Source organism: Centruroides vittatus, unplaced genomic scaffold, assembly GCF_030686945.1.
Source record: "Centruroides vittatus isolate TY-2023 unplaced genomic scaffold, ASM3068694v2 scaffold_1015, whole genome shotgun sequence".
Lineage (NCBI taxonomy): Eukaryota > Metazoa > Arthropoda > Arachnida > Scorpiones > Buthidae > Centruroides > Centruroides vittatus.
This window is the reverse complement of record NW_027122666.1, coordinates 3,735,142-3,754,055: the sequence shown is the minus strand read 5'-3', so window position 1 is coordinate 3,754,055 and position 18,914 is coordinate 3,735,142. Positions and strand designations below refer to the sequence as shown.

Sequence of the window (18,914 nt, the reverse complement as noted above, 5' to 3'; positions counted from 1 at the left end):
GAGTAGAGCATCATTACACCATTTCACTTCATTTGTTCAGCTCTTATTAAAGGATTAAATTAATGAGATAAGAGAATTCGATGCACGGAATAATGTACAGAATTGTGTGCAAGCTTTAAGGTTCATCGAATTTTTGCATCAACGTTTATAATTGATCAAAATATCAAACTAAATGCAAAATATTTAGCACAGTATCTCCTTTTTATATCGCTCATTCGAATATATCTCTTTTTTCGTTTTTTTGTCTCCAAATATAAAAGCGCTTTAGTCAATAACGGAAGGTAAAGGCATCGGTTATATCGTGCTATCTAATATATCGGTCGTTTGCTTTGTTTCAATAAAAGCGCGATATAACGAGGTATTACTGTAAATTATTTTATATAAAACAGTTATTGTTAATATATCAAGAAAATGTCTAGAATCATAATTTATAAGACTTTCAAATGTTTTTCTAATAATTTTATATTATAAATTACGGTGTATGTCCTATTATAAAACCTGATAATTTATTTATATTCAGGTTTCTTTTAGTAGAGTGTATAAAATCAATTATTTCAGTTTCAGATCCAGTTTCTAAAAGTAAAAAGTACGAAGTAATTCTATGTAAAATGTCTATCAGAGGCCAAGTAGATAAAAGCTTGAAACCTAGTTTAAGAGTCGCGCTTGACCAATGGAGTTTTCCATTGCTACTTGGAGTTTTCCAGACTTTCTCCACGTGTCTAACACCTAAATAGGGACCGGTTTCCATGTTTTTCATGGAAGACATCTTTCCCTTAGTAGATCAAAAGTGCCTTTTATCAAAAATTTTATTTTTTATAATTTATCAATACAAATACAGTAGTATAAACTTAATAATATTCCAATAATTTGTAGACGTGTATTCAAATATCAATGAGATAATTACTTATCATTTTTATTAGGTAATTATTATTGTTATTTTTAGAACACTTAAAGCGGTCGGCCTTCAAGACAATGCATTAAAATTAACTTTCTAATGAAGAATTTCCTTTAAAATTTATATTTACGTGTCTCAAATTCGTAATTAATTAATAGTTTCTTTTTAACTCAGAAACTGGTTTTTATATCTAATCGTATTTATTCGAAATCTCTTTAAATTTTATCTTATATTCGAATAAATAAATAAATAAAGAATATGTTAGAGTCCTAGCTTTTTACAAAAATTTAAAATCACTTTCAAATAAAATGTTTAATTATAGTACATTATTTATATTAGTAACTTAATTTCCAAGAGAATTCAATATTGTTTTAATTTTAAATATAGTCAAACCTCTAATGATGGCCACCTCCTAACCACAGCTATCTCTATACAGCGGCCAATCTTTCAGAGATGTTTCTTTTTCAAATTCATACTAAATAAAATATGGCAGTTACTTGGAGGTCATGTTTCCGTCAGTGTCCGCTGTTTAGAGGTTTAACTGTATACAAATTAATATAACTTAAAATAATAATGAATTATATTTATTAAAATTTCATTAGTTTTAGTTCTTAAAAAATTAAATAATGTTGTAGTGTTATAAAACATTAAATATTTCTTACGAGCAAGAATAAAATTTTCGGTGAGAACATAAATAATTTAAGAATTTTGTGATTAATTAGAAATAGAAATAATTAGATAGAAAAGATTGATTAGCGGATGGCAATGGCGCAGTTTCATGCTCATTCTGTGTTTTTTTTTCCCCCAAGTAAAACCGGAAACTCAGGTAATTAAACATTTTATAAGGCATATTATTTCCACTCTGCACACCTATAAAAATTTCTGGATCTTTAGAGCAGGGTGCAGACAGTATTTCTTAAAGCAATATTTACAACGAAAACCAGTTTTGTTATCAGAAATTGAGCCAAAAACAAGACAAATTTTATGAATTTATTTTATTTTCATGTCATAAATTTTACAATTCAAAAGACAACCGGGCGGCCCAGTCGATAACGGCTCAACTTACCGCTTCGAGGAATTGAATTCGGTAAATAATTCCAAACACTATTTATGAGTGAACTGTCTTGGATGTGTCAGTCCTCACTGCCTTCGTTGTTGGCCTGGTCGAACACGCGTTGGGCCCTCTTGATTCTCACGGGGCAAAAGGAACAAAAATCAGAAATTGAATAAAATGGGGATATATATATATATATACATATATATCCCCATTTTATTCAATTTCTGATTTTTGTTCAATATATATATATATATATATATTTAACGGATAGAACATTATTGAAATGGGGCATAACACTCAACTGAAAGGAGCGAGATACTTAATTAAAAAACCTGATTTACTTATTTCTTTTGAATTATATTTTGTAGTTATAACCAGACATTCGTTTTTTAGATTAGAATAAGGATTGCACATATCTAAAACCCATTCTGTGAAGAGAAATTCCATTTGTAATTCCATTAACGTGACCACCTTCTCGTTGCATTTGTCTTCGTAAGAATCCACGATACAACTTCTCAAACGATTTAATCCGCTTAAAAAAAAGTAATCATTGAATTAATGAACTTACTAAATACGTCAAACAAAATTTGAAAAAATGCTTACCAGCAAAATGTTAAAATCTTGTTTGTCGATGAACTTTGGTACAAAGTCACTAGAGAATTCAGATTTTCTTCGAAACACGATTCGACTCTTTCGAAATTAGACTTTATGCAGGATGTTTCTTTCACATAATCTGGTTAGGAATTTATAAACAGGGATTTTTTATAAATTGCGTTTAAATTTTCGTATTGATGTTTTTAATCAGTGGTTTCAATCAATCAATGGAAATATTAAAATTGAATGGTATGAATGTAAAGGATATAAAGTAAGAACAAATACTTATGTTGCAAAGGTGTTTACCTTTATAAAGCTATTTTTGTGGGTCACAAAAATCTTTCATCTTTTGTCCAGTTCCAGTTAGAATAAAATCTCCCACTATTCTATCCATTGAAGTCATGCAATTATGGGAGAAGTTGTACATACAATTACGCTCTTCTTCGAATATTCTTTACAAAATAAAATATTAATTCTCTTATAATTTATTGCAAAAATTTATATGTGAATGACTCACCGACATTGTTCCTTCAACTCTTCTTCATTACTTGGAAATGGATTTCCCAGTTTTTTGACAAAACCACTCACGGTCATTACACAGTCAGCCATCAATTGCAATCTGCATCTGTCAGTAGTTTTTGATGCACCTTAATTAAATATAAGACTACAACATATCATTTAACGTACAGTACAATACAGTACAAACGAATTGTCCTTTTAAAAGTTAGCAGTATCTTGGCTTTCAGATAACTCGCTTTATCGTAGAAGCATTCCTTGCTTAACGTATCCCGGTAGAATGGCTTTTGGTATTTAATAACTAAACTTTACAGAATATACATATTTCTTGATATAACGTTTTCATATTACAATGTTTAGACAAGAAACATTTATATTTTATTGCTTGTAATACTTTTTATTTTTATAGAAAAAAAGAATCAAATAGGAGTTTAGGTCTAATCTTGATGCCCAAATAACCAATCATGTTTATCTTAACGTTTTATAATATTATCCGAAGAAATTCGCCTAAAACGGTCTGAAAGATGCAATAAAATCGATACTCTATCAAGACAAAGCTAGCCCACAGATAACTGTTAAAATCATTACGTATCGTTTGATAAAAAATATTTTAAAAATTTAAAAGAACAGTTAATAGAACTCATAAAAGACGAATCAATATATTGAAACTCAAGAATTACATAGAATAATATTAAATAATTTTTTTATATCTTAAAAGGTTTTGATCCATTCCAGAAAATGCTGGAACACATCTCGTACATAAAAGTTCTTCTGTCTACTTGATAATTAGTATTAAGTTAAAGAATTTATGTTACTTGTCACCTTCCTAACTAAAAATTCATAAATAATTTTACATACTAACTTAATTATGTATTAAGTTCCGTCTCATAAAATGAAATATAGAATTGATTTGAATACATACCTATTGTTAAGAAAATTGCACATAAAATGAATATTTTCATTATAATCAGATGTACCGAATATACTACGAGTATACAAAATATATCGATAGATATCAAGACCTGTTCGATTTCACGTCATTCAGCTTCGATTTGAAGTCCTACCTCTACAAAAACATTTTAAAGTGTTCTCATGCTGTTATATTTTGTAGACTCTTATATTGTCATTAATATATAATATATGTATATGTCGTTCTTTTTCTCGTAATTAAAGACAAAGATTTTATCTTTTGTTTATTCTTACAATATCTTCATAAAAAACTCAAGGTCAAATCGAGGTAAATATATTTTCCGTGTAAATATTGATATATAAAGCCTTAACACTTATATGTTGTAAATTAAGGCGTAGCCCTAATATAAAATTTCCTAATTTATATTCATGTTTCATTTACAGAAATGTCGAAAATTAATTTATTCTGTTTCAGGTTCAATTCCTAAGCGTAAAAAGTAAGAAGTAATTCGGTGTAAAATTTTCAAAAATTATACAAATTATTTTCTACAGCTCAAAAAACAATTATATAAGTTAAATTTTATAAGATTTCTAAAAATGATCGTATTTGTTATAAGAAAAGTTACATAAATATTAATTAAAGCCTCGCAAAATGAAGACAAGAAAGTGAAGCATACTTCTTTTTCGTAATTTGCGGCATTACGAGTGTTTTATGGTCTTACATAGAGTAGAATAGCCCTCTACTTGCAATGTTACGAAATGAAGTTAAGTAGAACACATAGTAAAATAAACTAAAAGTTTATATATATATATATATATATATTTACCAGCAGTTTTCAAAAATCAGTGGATCGATGCCAAGATGTCCGCTCTCATGTATGCCTAAAGCAATTAATTTACTCATTTTTTAATAAAGAAAACAACATAAAAGAAATACTATTCAGATAAATCTTGGCAGCTGTAATTTCAAACTAGTTATATCTTATTAGCACACAACTGACATTATACTGTAAAAAAATTAATCAATACATGAGCATACACGAACTCATTAATGAGCTGAGTAGAATAAGTTGCCAAATATCGCAAATAAATTAATAAAAATAAAAATTGTGAGAGTTTTAATTAAATTCAATTTGTTAAATTAGAATATTTTGATGCTATTGTAAAAATGATTTAAAAGAGTTAATTGTTTGATATTTACGCAAAACTCCGGCAATAACTGTGTGGGTGCCGGGAGGTGGACGGAGTCGCACCTCCTTTTTCTCAGCTAACAGGTCCGTGAGACCTGCCCACGTCAAGATGGCGGCTCGGTTTTGTTACGCGTCACGCGTTACGCGAGTGAGAGTGCGGAAGAGGATGGGTCCGACGGTAGAGCGGCGGCGATACTCGAATAAAGGACATCAACAACGTATAATAACAACAACAACGATTTATTAAGACTAAAGCAACAGATACAATTAGAGCGAGCTACTGTCGCCTAAGTTCGGATACGCGGAGGGAGAGTTTACACGACTTTGGGGAAGTCATACCTCTTAATCCGAGTCGCTCTTGTTACCAGCTAAAGTATCCTCGGCAAGGTATTCCTTCGTAGATGTCGGGTTCCCTCGGGACTTGGGACGCACACACACTGTCAAAGCGACACTACGTAACCGACCTGCAGTCGATCGGACGGACACTATGTAACCGACCCCCTTTCCTCTCTCGTCGCCCTTTTATCGTCTCGGTCACGTTTCTCGGTTTCACCAACCAGCATTATTCGAATGTTGTTCCTCATGATTCATGTTTTCTCCGTGGGAACCAAACAATAAAATATTTTATTATTAGCGTTTTGGTTCCGGTGGGTTCGAATTTTCACAACTGCATTGAATAGTTAGCTGTGTAATGTTTATGTGGAATGTTTATGTTTTCATTTAAAGAAATGTCGAAAATTAATTCATTCTGTTCCAGATTCAATTCCTAAGCGTAAAAAGTAAGAAGTAATTCGGTGTAATATTTTCAAAAATTATACAAATTATTTTCTACAGCTCAAAAAACAATTATATAAGTTAAATTTTATAAGATTTCTAAAGATGATCGTATTTGTTATAAGAAAAGTTACATAAATATTAATTAAAGTCTCGCAAGATGAAGGCATGAAAGCGCAGAATACTTCTTTTTCGTAAGAATACACGAATTTGCGGCATTACAAGTGTTTTATGGTCTTACATACAATTAATGTTATGAAATGAGATTAAGTAGAACATACAGTAAAATAAACTAAAGTTTGTGTATATATATATACAGTCGACTCCGCATAAGTCGACACCCCAAGGGGAAGTGAAATGTGTCGAGTTATCCGATGTGACGACTAAAGCGAAGTTGAAAAAAAAAACACAATACTACAATTAATAAAATACAGTAGTGCGTTATATAGTAGTATAGGCTTACAATACATTGTGTCCTCCATTTACAATTGTTCTGTAGATGAAAAACTGAAAAATTCGTTTAGTGTTGTTTGTTTTGAGCACTTAACTGTCTCGACTTTCTTTTTCAACGATCACGAACGCCTTTAAAACATCATCTTCGCAATTGTCAATTGTTGGCAAGTAACGTCTAAGGATTCTTAATGCCTCTGGCATGAGAAAATGTAAAATTGGATTCTGGTGTGACATTGATGCAGATTGTATATTTTCTTTTTGTTTATCTGTTATTATTTTATACATAAAAATACATAAAATGTTAAGGTATTTTTATTAATATGTATATATATAATTAATAATAATAATAATATATTAATTATATATTAGTAAGTAAATCGAGTTTCCTCCTGAAAAAAAAAAAAAAAATGAGTTTGCACCAACGCGCGGAGTAAATTCATTTTTTCAGGAGGGGGTGACGACTTATCGGAGTGTGGGACAGCAAAAGTATGTCGACTAGTGATGCTACGAATATTCGGCTACTATTCGGTATTCGGCCTATTCGGCTACTTTTTTTAATATTCGGTATTCGGCCGAATACCGAATACTAAATCATGGGAGAAAAAACGCACATATTACTCAAAAATGTATTTATTTTAATTTCAAATTATTACATTTAATACTTAAAATCTATCAGTGGTAAGTTATGATGGATAAAAACAATTTTCTCAGCATTTGTTGATAGCAAACGATTACGCTTTTCCTCATAAACTATACCTACTTCTGAAAATAGCTTCTCACTACTGCCGGGAGACGATAGATAAATCTTTGCGAATTCTGTCAGGCTTGGATACTGTTTTGCGTTTGCTGACCACCACTTGTATAGGTCTGTCGTCCGATCTAGGCGAACAGTTTTCATATAAAAATCAATCTCATTTGCAATAGCACTTTTCTTCTCCACATCCTCATCATTTTGCATATTTTCTGTAGCGATTTCTTCAAAACAGTTCCAGAAACTGTCGTGTATTTCAATGGTTTCATCATTTTCACTGATATTTCTTTTCTTACGAAGTGGAGAAGAATCATCATCGGTACTAGTAGACTCATCAAACTAATTTTCAGAGCTTCTAATAGAACTTTTTGTTTTGCTTTTTGCGTTTGAACTAATCCCAGGAAACTTGTTTTAAAACGCGGGTCAAGAAAAGTGACAACCAGATATTTGTCATTCTTATCAAAGTTAAACCGTGTTTCAAGCTCAACTTGGGTTTCGAGCTCAAATTGTGTTACTAATAGTCATAAGCAGGGTTGGCATGATTTAAAAAAAAAATGTTTTAAAACGTTAATTAAAACATGTTTTAAAATATAGGCATCGGATTTAAAACATTTGTTTGAAAAAAATGTTTTAAAACATTTAAAACATGGTTTTTTGGGGGGGAAATAAAACACTGGGATCTTGTAAAATAGAAAAAAGAAATTAGAAAAACTTCAGTGTAAAACTCAAGAATGTACAGAATGTTTTATTTAATATAAAATACAGCATTTTTAAATGTTTCTTTATGAAATGGCATTTTTAAGATTTGCATGTACAAAACCAAAACAGGATTGACAGCAATACAGCAATGGCTTCTTCAGCTTGAAAAATTTCTCATTTTCAGAAATGTACAACGCACAGTAGTGTTTGTTTAGGTACTTGAAAACTTTAACAAGCTTTGCTGCCTTTTCCTGCCCAAGTCAATTTCTAAGTTTTGAATGAACAAGTCCATAGGTAGAGAAAATTCTCTCAATTCCTGCTGATGAAACTACTGCTGTGTGCAGCTGTGTAACTAATTTTAAAAGAGGTTCATCAATTCTGTCATGTAGTGACTGCCACCATGTAAGAGAAGTGATATTAGTTAGCACAGACTCTGCAAACGTGTTGGAGAAAAGGGCTAGTTTTTGCCAAGTATTTAAAAATTGAAGGCATACTATCTGGATAGTGAGCATGGCACACAGTTAGTGTAGCATCCTTCATACTGTCTGTGAGCTTTGCATCCTGGTATCTTGGGTCCAGAAGATTTGCTAAAAAGCAGTGGCGTGCCGTGACATTTGATGATAGGGAAGCTGTGTTTCTGTAAGAAGCCGACTTACAGGGGCAATCAATTAATTGCGCGTCAGGGCCCGTTCGTATTCGTTTGTTCGATAAGCCAGTAAAAACCGTATACTTCTTTAAATGTATTTTTAATAGATTATCTGACGTACTTAATTAATAAGAAAGTTCAGTATAATTACCTCCGTTATTAGATTCAATAAATTCCCTATGCCCTCTAAATGCCAATTCTCGCTTTGAGAAAAAACATATAACGTCTATTGATTTAGATAAATCTATTAATCGTAATTATCTTGTTATAATTTTCAATATTCATTTTATATTGTCTGCCAATGTTAAATTCTATTCCGCTTTGAATTCCAAATTGCTTCAATTTTACGAAAGAATCGTCATTCGTCACAAATTTTATCGTCAAAATGTCGAAATTTTTTGATGTGTGATGAATATACATGCCTAGTACAAAAAATTCTTCAATTGTACGAATATACTTTTAATTAAAGAAACTTATAATTAAATATAACTTTGTGAAGAAACGTACATAAAAATAACAAAATATTCTTTACTTTTTAAATCTTAAAACAATCCACTTACTTGTTAGTGAAATACTGTAGCTCCTTACGAGTGGCTAATGAATGGAATCAGAGACGGTCCAGGTAGGCGTGTGCGTGCCAAATCCCGAGGGTGCCGATACCGGTCAATGTCAAATGCCTCTTTTGTCGCATCACTAGTATATATCAAAGGACGCGACGGGGTTGTTGTAGATTTTAAACGTTTCTCACCATAGCTGTAAAAATCTAAATATGTTAAACTTAACAGATTGTCCGTCGTTCGTTTTCTAACTAATTCGTTTTAGGACAAAGTGTTCACGGAAATTTCCAAAATTTGCAACTCTTCGGTCACTCTCATTGAACTGGAAAAATCTGTCTTTATTACATCTAATATTATGAAGAGAACAGACCCCACTGTACTCGGCAAGAGATTGGTTCGGTTAAGCTTCTGTTTAAGTAAAATTTCGGCTCTTTCATCGGGGTTTTATTTATGTTTCTAATTCTCTAATCGCTTAATTATTTAACTACTACTTAAGTAGAAATAAGTCGAAACCGGTTACTTTGTACTTGAATATCTGTAGTCTTGGGAAAAAAGTGGAAAGAAATTTTTATGACAACCGATACATAAATCGTAAATTTAAGGAAAATAAATTCTAGAGCGTTTTTTGTACCATTGTATGTACTGTAGTCTCATTCATTAAATTTGGTTGTAAATGATGCTGCCAAAGTAACAATTAATCTTTTAACACTGTACTAGAATTGTACACGTTTTTTCTGCATCCCCTTACAGATGGGACGTGCTAAATCGTAATATCACCGGTTTAACGTTGAAATTCGTAAGTAATATAAGATGGGAGAGCAGAATAAACGCAGCTGTAATTGGCAGCTGTAATTTGAAACTAGTTATATCTTGTTACTGTTGGAATCAACGATCGAAATTTTTGTCAAATGTTATACAATGTCGTTACGTACAACGAATTGTGTCGCGATGTTTTGTAAACGTTCTTCCGTTACGTAATAAAGGGTTGTGGTGATCTTGACCCCTCGGGGACGGTGACCTTGTTTCACACTCCCCTTTTCAGCGCTGACCTTCCGTGAGTCAAGACTGTGTAATCTTTGTGTATTCTTTGTTTTGTTTGTTATATAATCAGTTACGCGAGTCTAACTAGTTTTTACTAATCACTCCGACAAGCAACATCTAGTCTAACAGGTTATGGGCTCAGTTATGGCAACAACTAATTAAGCGTAATATACCTTTCTGATGTAGACTAGATTTCATGGTAATCTACATCAGAGTTTCTGAACTTGTTTAAACCCAAGAATCAGTAAAATGTCAGAAAAATAGTCAAGTTATGTAGGCCTAATCTTTTTAAACCTTATGGGTACTACCAACATTTGGGACATTGTGTGCCATTTATAACATAATAAAGCTAAAAGCATATTTTTAATTCATATTGAAACATAATTAAATTAGAAATAAACTACTAAAACTCAGTTATCTTTAAACAAAATTTGAATCTTTATTAATTTAAGTTTGACTGGGGACCATCCGTGCAATCATCGCAGATCACAAGTTGAGAAATGTTGATTTATGTTTTCCACAGGGATATAGACAGTATGAAAAATTTGGTGCAGATGGGTCAAAAAGCAGAATTACTGTACATAGAGAACAGATAGATATTCCATTTTATATACGTGTATACTATATATAATAAATTTCCTCTTTCTTTCGTCGGATGGCTAAATTATTTTTCGTAAATTAAAGACACAGTCGATTCAAAAGACCACCATTTTATTACGTGCTTTTAGATTTAAACTTTTGGACGATCTGACCTTTCTTTTTAGGCTACTTGGCCGCCTCTAGTTAAAAAACACAAAATTTATCCAATTAAAAATATAAAATTTTCTAAAAACTATAATAGGTTGGTCTTACGACGTCTTCTAATAGTGTTCCATCCTGTTCCACTCGGGGATTTCGGCGGATTAGGTCAGGTCGTCCAAAAGTTTTAATCTAAAAGCACGTAATAAAATGGTGGTCTTTTGAATTGACTGTGTCTTTAATTTACGAAATATAATAAATTGTTTTTCAAAGGAAACATGCCGTAGAAGATTATACGGAGAAACTTGTAGGCAAAACATCACGGGCAACTGTATGGTACTGTATATTGCGTTGGATATTATGGCGCATCATCCGGGCCTGCAATACTGTCAAACGAAAATTAATTGCAGAAATTCATATATGTAGTCGAATAACTTTCGACTAATGTAAGCTCAGCTGCATAGTTCTGTAACTAACTAATTAACTATAACTAGACATGTCGTGAGAACTGAGTTTATTATTTTTTAATACTCTACAGCAGTGATTTCAAAATTTTTTTGAGCCATCGCCTCTTCGTTCCATAAACTTATACCCAACGCACCCTAACCCTCTTTCCCTTGTTTGAAAACGGGTTAGAAATATTCTTAGAAAATCTTTTATATTAACATCGCACTTTGTGTCTTACCGTACATTGTTTTCCATATTTGTAAGCTATTAAATGAAATATTTCTTTTTACTCGTTTTAATGGAGGAAAGGGAAACGTTGTCAGTGACCTCAGCTCTCGCCTATGGTCACCGTTCAGCCAGGACCCTGACACCAGGTCACCAGGGCCTGATGCCGCCCCTTTGTTTCTTTTTGCCTCATTCGCCTTATACAATGTAATACCATGATTATAGTATTACATGGTATTTATTAATAAAGAATAAAGAATTGATTCTATAATATACATAATTACTTATTTGTGTATATCTATATTATATCAACTAACTTCCTTTTAAAGATAAATAGTTACAATTATTGCCTTGTCTTATTTCAAACATATCAATTACTTTAACAAAAAACATTTTCCTTCTTATTGTCATTCCTTACATTACCAGTGCTTTTAGATTGATCCAGTTACTATTGTCTTTACTTTTCTTGCTATAAAAATAACCAAAAATTTTAATAATAGATATTTCAGGCTCTCAAATCACAGATCTCTACGCATGGTTTTGCACGTGTACATGTTTAAAAGTTATACATACTTTATTATTTATATTTTTAGCGCTGAATGCAAGTAATTTAAGTAACTATCTCCATATCACTTTTTTTACAAACATGTCTAAAAACGTTCATTAAAAATGCAGATAAAGAGGTTGTTAACCGTTTTGTTGAATATTTCCTTCAGTTTTTTTTTTTATTAATTTCTAAACAGTTTACGACAATTTTAAAATTACGAAATTATGTAATTACGCTCAAAACAGATATTGTAGAGACCGTAGAAAATGTGTGATGACCGTAATTATAAATGCTACTTTTTATTGCAGACAAATCAAAATATTTATCATTTCTCCAGTCATTTGATGAAGGTGTATGAGCCGAAACATATAGCCTTTAATTTGCAGAAAAGACCCCTTCCCGCTCTGAGAACACTAAAAGGCCCAGGGAAACCTATGCATAGTTGGTACATGTGTATTTTTATAATGACACAAAAATAGAATTATGGGTGAAGCGACTAACCCTATTTTAACATTAGTGTTAGAACAAAGCGTAGAACATCCAAATAAGCACACACATATATACATATAAATATGACTATTATAAGGAAACATATTTTACCAAGATATACCCTGTAGAAACGCTATACAGCCCAGTCAGGAACAGTGACAGTTTGCCGCAGCCAGCAGAAAGAGTTTTATTGGGGACCCTCGAAACATATAGCCTAATGAACTTGTTACGACTGTTTTGGTAAAATGAAAAGATAAGAAGCGATTATATTAGGTATATTACTCCGTGTTTAGTTCAAGTTTATCATTCGTGCAGAACATTATTAATTAAATATTTTAATAAATATATATAACTAACACTTAAAAAAATCTTTCAATTTATTTTCAATTACCGTACATAAATAGGTTATCGCGATTACAATATAGCCTATATAAATTTATAAACTTATATGTATATATATGGCACATTTTAATAGTCATATATAAATAGCATACATAAGCATATTTGATAAGAGATTTAAACATTGTGTATCTCCTGTCAGTTTGGATATTATATAACAAAAAAAACTTCGCAAGGAATTAGATAAAGTTTATTTTCGAATTTGCTTTAAATAGAAATAACTTGATCCGGAAAATAGTTTGTTATTCTTTATAGGAAAAAAGACATGAATTAGTGCTCAAGCATAAATAAGCGCCGCAAAGAAACAAATTGAGAAATTAATTGTTATAAATCTTTATTCATCATCACAGAATTAGGATTATACTTTCTCCATCTTCTCCGTTGTCTTCCTTGATCTTTCTTTACCATCAGCTGATATCAAAGGGAAGCTCACAATTATCTAAGTCTTTTATATTAATAGAAAGCATTTTAAAAATATAACATTAGTTATTACTAATCAATTTTATTGTAATTAGTATATCAGCTTAACTAATAATAATAGTAATCACTCTGATCAATATTTTTCTATTTTACTTCACCTTCATTAAAAGTATCCTAGAACATTTTTAATACAGTAATTACATTTTATTTGATTATTCCATTTATCTTTGTCGGTTAAACTATCAAAATGTTCATCAGAATCATACGTCATATCAATAAAAATCTGTAATATATATATTTTGCATTTGTAAATGGCAACCAGCTTTATCTCGTACAATATTCAACAAATATCAACCTTTTTTTTTTGAGATTTTTAATCATTTTTATACGAAATTAGATAATATATTTGTCAAAAGATGGCAGCGCTACTAGTGTTTTGGGAGTCACTTGTTATTTGTAATTTTGTAATTTGTAATTAAAATGTATTTTTGACATTGTTAATAAATATAACAATGTCAAAATTATCATTTAAAGTTAAATACTTTTACTTTTATTTCTTCAAAATATAAACGTTTAACAGATTATATTTTGAAAAATTAAATTTTTTAGTTCTGTTTTCATACTATTTATCTAAATATTGTAATAAAAAACATAATAAATAGGTGACTAAAATTAATTGTTGACTGCAACAAATTGACGATAAAAAATTAATTTTGATTTTAATTTAATTTATTATGTTAAAAAGTTTTACACCTGAAGATTCTATCGAAAACAACAAATGTCTTATCTAATTTAAAAATATAATAATTATTTGAAATTTAAACTATACTTCTAAAAGTGTAATTTAAAATTATAATTATGAAATAAGAAATTCAAGTTGCAATAAATTATTTAATACATTTTGCGGCTTCTTTAATCAGATATTACGTAAAACATCATTAAACTACCTTCAAGCTAATGACGGATGGAAATGTTTATAAGTTAAAATCTAATTTGTAAAATTTATTAATGATTTAACAATTTAAAAAGTATGATTTTGAAGAAATAAAAGTAAAGATATTTAATTTTAAATTGTAATTTTGATGTCATTTAAGGCTTAGAATAACACAACTTCCTAAAACACTATTAGTACTGTGATCTTCTGACAAATATAATATCTAATTACGTAAAATGATGTTAAAAATCTCCAAAAATCTCCAGATATTTCGGGCTCCGTCCCTCACCACACCTATCAGTCCATCGACCGGATCCACGAAGAAAATGAAGGAAAAAAAGGTCTCTTGAGTCCAAAAAATGTAAAAGTCTTGGAAAAGGTCAGTTTTTGTTAAATCAAACTTAAAATTTAGTGTCGTCTAGAACAACGATTCCAACCAGACGCCCGGCCCACTCAATGTTTTTGCGCGGCGCTTTTAAAACAGTAATTATCTTGTATAGATTTTTATTATAATAAAATTTCACATGTATAATTAAATACATTAATACGATATATAACATCTTATCACGTACTGTACACTCAGAAATTAAAACAATATTAAATATTCTTTAACAAATCTTTAAATGTATTACATATACAGTAGAACCTCGCTTAACGAGTGATTTGCATAACAAGCATGATATGAGCACGCAGAAAGATCCGATCCGATTGGAAAGAGAAAACAAAAATCCAAGTCATCACGAGTCAGCAAATTAGTCATCGAACATTGAATAATAGACTGGCTCAGTACCAACAATGATGGGATAAAAACACCGATCAACTCTGGAAAAGCGGCGATCGTCCAGGAAGGTCTGAATCCAGTGTCTCCAGTCCTGGACATAAGACTGATTCCAGCTTCCATAGTCCAGGAGGTCGTCGCATACGGTCATCGGACCACCTATCAAGGTATATCGACTTTGTAAACTCTCTCCCACTCGAGGTTAGGCATGTGACTAATTTGTTGGTGAGATTGCGATTAGCGATAGGGATATTTTTTCCGCATTTTAGCAGTAATTATCTGTATACCTTTATTTTTATGTGTATTTTATTGTATGTTCGCTTTTGTTAGTTAATAAACCTTTATTGTTATTTGTCAAACCTGTCTCCTGTCAAAGTAAGGACGCCTGTCGACTTACTGACTCACCTCACCACTCACTTTTTGCCCTCTTAGCCATCCAACGACAACGAGGTCGGGTTTTACCAACCCGTGCAGCGTAAGTAGTAAGCGAGGTTGTCCCCCTGACCCTCTGCTTATCTCACACAAGCAAAACAAATTGTAAAAATTTGCCTCGCTTAACAAGCGATGTTTCGCATAACGAGTGACAAGAAGAGGGGAAATCCCGGATTGTGCGCATGTTCCATCAGTCTGTGTTTAGCACTCGTTCCGCTAGCATCTTACTGTCACTTGTGTTCACACATATTACGTATAAACATCAACAACCGTAGTCCGTTATATAATAAACACGCCAAACGATATGCCAAATTCTTAGGCTATGAAAAACTATAATTAAATAGCAGAAATTAATTAATTTGGCTAGCGGTAGGCAGTTATGCTGCCATCTCGTAATAAATTTAATGACCAATTCCAAATTAAATTTTAAAAATGTCTAAATTAAAATTGATAATTTGTAATTATTAAATTTAATACGAGATAGCAGCATCTTGTATTAAATTTACCTCTAGCCAAATTAATTACTTCCTACTATTTAATTATAGCTTTTGCATAGCCCAAGAACTTGGCATATCGTTTGGCATGTTTATCAGACATATTATCTGTGATTTTTTTTTCTGTAAATCGAATTCGCATTTCAGGTTGGTTTATTCGGCGCTAGAAGAAAATAAGAAAATGATTCACTCTCTACCCTTCGTACCCGCGCTCGAACTCAGTTCGAGCACGTTACATAGCGTTACACAGAAAACGGTCTGTCGGAAAAAAATTTTCGTTTTGAATTTTCAGATGTTTTCTGTCCCCAAATTTTTCGAAAAATTTTTACTCGCGCGAAAAAATTTTATTGCGATTTTAATTAACCTTTAATGACGCGCGATTAACGCTTAATTGTTTTTTTATGGGATTTTTTTATGGAACTTCATTCATCCTTCTAAAGTTCTAGTGCGCCGATTTTACTTCGGTAAAGTTATTTAAAGCTATTTTCTGAGGTAAAAAACAACATCCAATAGTTTTTTAATTTTTTTAATTGATAGATTTTATTATATATACGTTTAATTAAGTCGGGGGGAGTCGAAAATTTCAATTAAAATCGTAAATGTAAAAAAATATTTAGAAATATACCGCCATCTAGTATTCACCCTACTTTTTACCTTACTCCTCCTGAGACGTTTATGAGAATGTCCCGCGAAAGACGACACCAGCTGTTCTCAAGGTCATCCAGCTGTGTAAACAATGACTCATTGGTGTCAGATTTCGCGCTAAGGCAAAGACAAAGAAAATTGTACTTTGAAGCTTTTTCTTCAAAATTAACACATTTCTTTCCATTTTTTTCGTTTTTATTATTTTTAATGTAATTAAACATAATTAACTAAAAAAATTTTTAAAAAACAGCATAAAAGGGGTTAACAATGTATACAGTGTATTGTATAATTTTTTTTTGAATAAACGTTATACATAAAATATTTCAGTATTTTTTAGGCTGGAACGCATTATCGTATTTTAAATTAATTTCTATGGGAAAAACCATTTCGCTTAACGAGTGTTTCGCATTATGAGTGAGATACTGGAACGAATTATGCTCGTTAAAGCGAGGTTCCCCTGTAATGTATATATAGGTATAATACATATTGTATGTATATGTAAATCACATTTTATCAGTTTGTTTACAACAAAAAATATTTTTAAATTGGTGTTTTGGTATAATGAAATTATTTTTCCTTAAATTTTGTTTGTTTACAACAAAAAATATTTTTAAATTGGTGTTTTGGTATAATGAAATTATTTTTCCTTAAATTTTGTTTGTTTACAACAACAAATATTTTTAAATTGGTGTTTTGGTATAATGAAATTATTTTTCCTTAAATTTACCCTATATGTGTAATAAATGTCAAATAATAGACACATTCTTAAGTTATAACAGTCTTCTGTGTTTCCAATAAGCGATAAAAAATTTTATTGTTTTACTTAAATTCTTTGGAAATTAAGCCTAACAAAAATTTTAATTAGAATTACATATTTATATGTGCATATATATTTAAAATTTCAAATCATTCCGTGTTTAGATTGCTAACGGGTTTAATTAATTTATAATTAATTAATTTATAATTTACTGTGCAAATTATTTGATTATAGTCAGCCACCAAGGGGCGCTTCATATAAAGGTTATGTTCTGTAGGTCATTTCAAAATCGGATGACCGTTAGTTACTTGTTTTCTTTTCTTCGACTTGGCAGCCATTTTTAATAAAGTTTTCTCTTTAGTTATCTCTGCTAATTAAGTCGTGGAAAATACTTACAAAATTTTGGAAGTTGAGAGAAGAAATTAAAATTTTTATGAATGAAAAGGACCAGAATGTTCTTAAATTATATGATGGACAGTGGTTCTTGGATTTATATTTCCTTCCAAATATCACAATGAAATTAAACGAACTTATTAAGCAGCTTCAAGCTGAAAACAAATCGATAACAGACTGTTATCAAAATATAAAAGCATTCATAGCAAAACTCAAACTTTATGAAAATCAGTTAAAATCAAAAACTACAATTCATCGTTCAATTGTTTGTTTAGTTATGGCAACCCAACACTTGGGTGATCTGCCTATGGGGGTGCCATCCTGAAGGTCTTTTTAAGGGGAAACTGGTCACTATTTAGGCGTTACAGACGTGGAGAAAACCCGGAAAACTCCACGTGGCCAGCTCGTCCGAGCGAGACGCGAACCCACAACCGAACTCCTGAGTTCTGGGAACGAAGATCACATGGCATTGATGGGCCATCATCGTGCATACGATACACTTTTATCAGCGACGGCGTTCGAGTCTTCTGGGCCCCTTCTCGAAATCGAATGTCCACAAGAAAAGTTCTCCGATGTTTTCGCAGGAATATGATGACCCCGGAGCGCACTGTTCAGTTTCTCGAGGGAAAGTTCCGGAAACAGGGACGATTCAGATAACAGGTGACAAATCCAGGGGAGCGGGTGACCTTCCAATAGAGATGTAATCCAACCGCCGAAGATCACGGAAACACCCAGTCGTAAGATCGCGAGACAAAGCTCCAAGAGCCAAGAACCGAGAACTAATAACCGAGAGCGTCACATCCTTTATTTTTACGGTTTTTATAACTTTCTTTTGAGTCCCAGATCGGACATTCCGATAGGTCGATGCCGACTTGCCTCCGCTCTCCAATTGGTCCCCCCCTTCGTTACGAATTGTAACGAGATCGGAACCCAGGTCTTGGATAAGTCAACATCGACGGACAATTCGATTCCTATCGGAGATGTTCGATCTAAGTACTCAAATTCATCTATTGTTTCAACCTGAGAAGTCTGACTTTCTCGGAAATTTCTACAGACATGTCCTTTTATGGACATGTAATATTCATTTTTCGTTTTCACTATTTTTTTCTTGTTTGATGGTTTTTTTACAGCATT

General features: G+C 31.6%; 1 long non-coding RNA gene across 1 annotated transcript; it reads right to left on the bottom strand.

Moving 5' to 3' along the window:
* Positions 1–2,388: 2,388 nt before the first annotated feature.
* On the bottom strand, positions 2,389–4,072 carry LOC136986304 (uncharacterized). Its single transcript, XR_010882455.1, has 5 exons — positions 3,985–4,072; positions 3,064–3,193; positions 2,853–2,998; positions 2,556–2,685; positions 2,389–2,484 (listed from the first exon to the last, which is right to left on the bottom strand). It is a non-coding gene; the product is annotated as an uncharacterized lncRNA (long non-coding RNA).
* Positions 4,073–18,914: the final 14,842 nt, after the last annotated feature.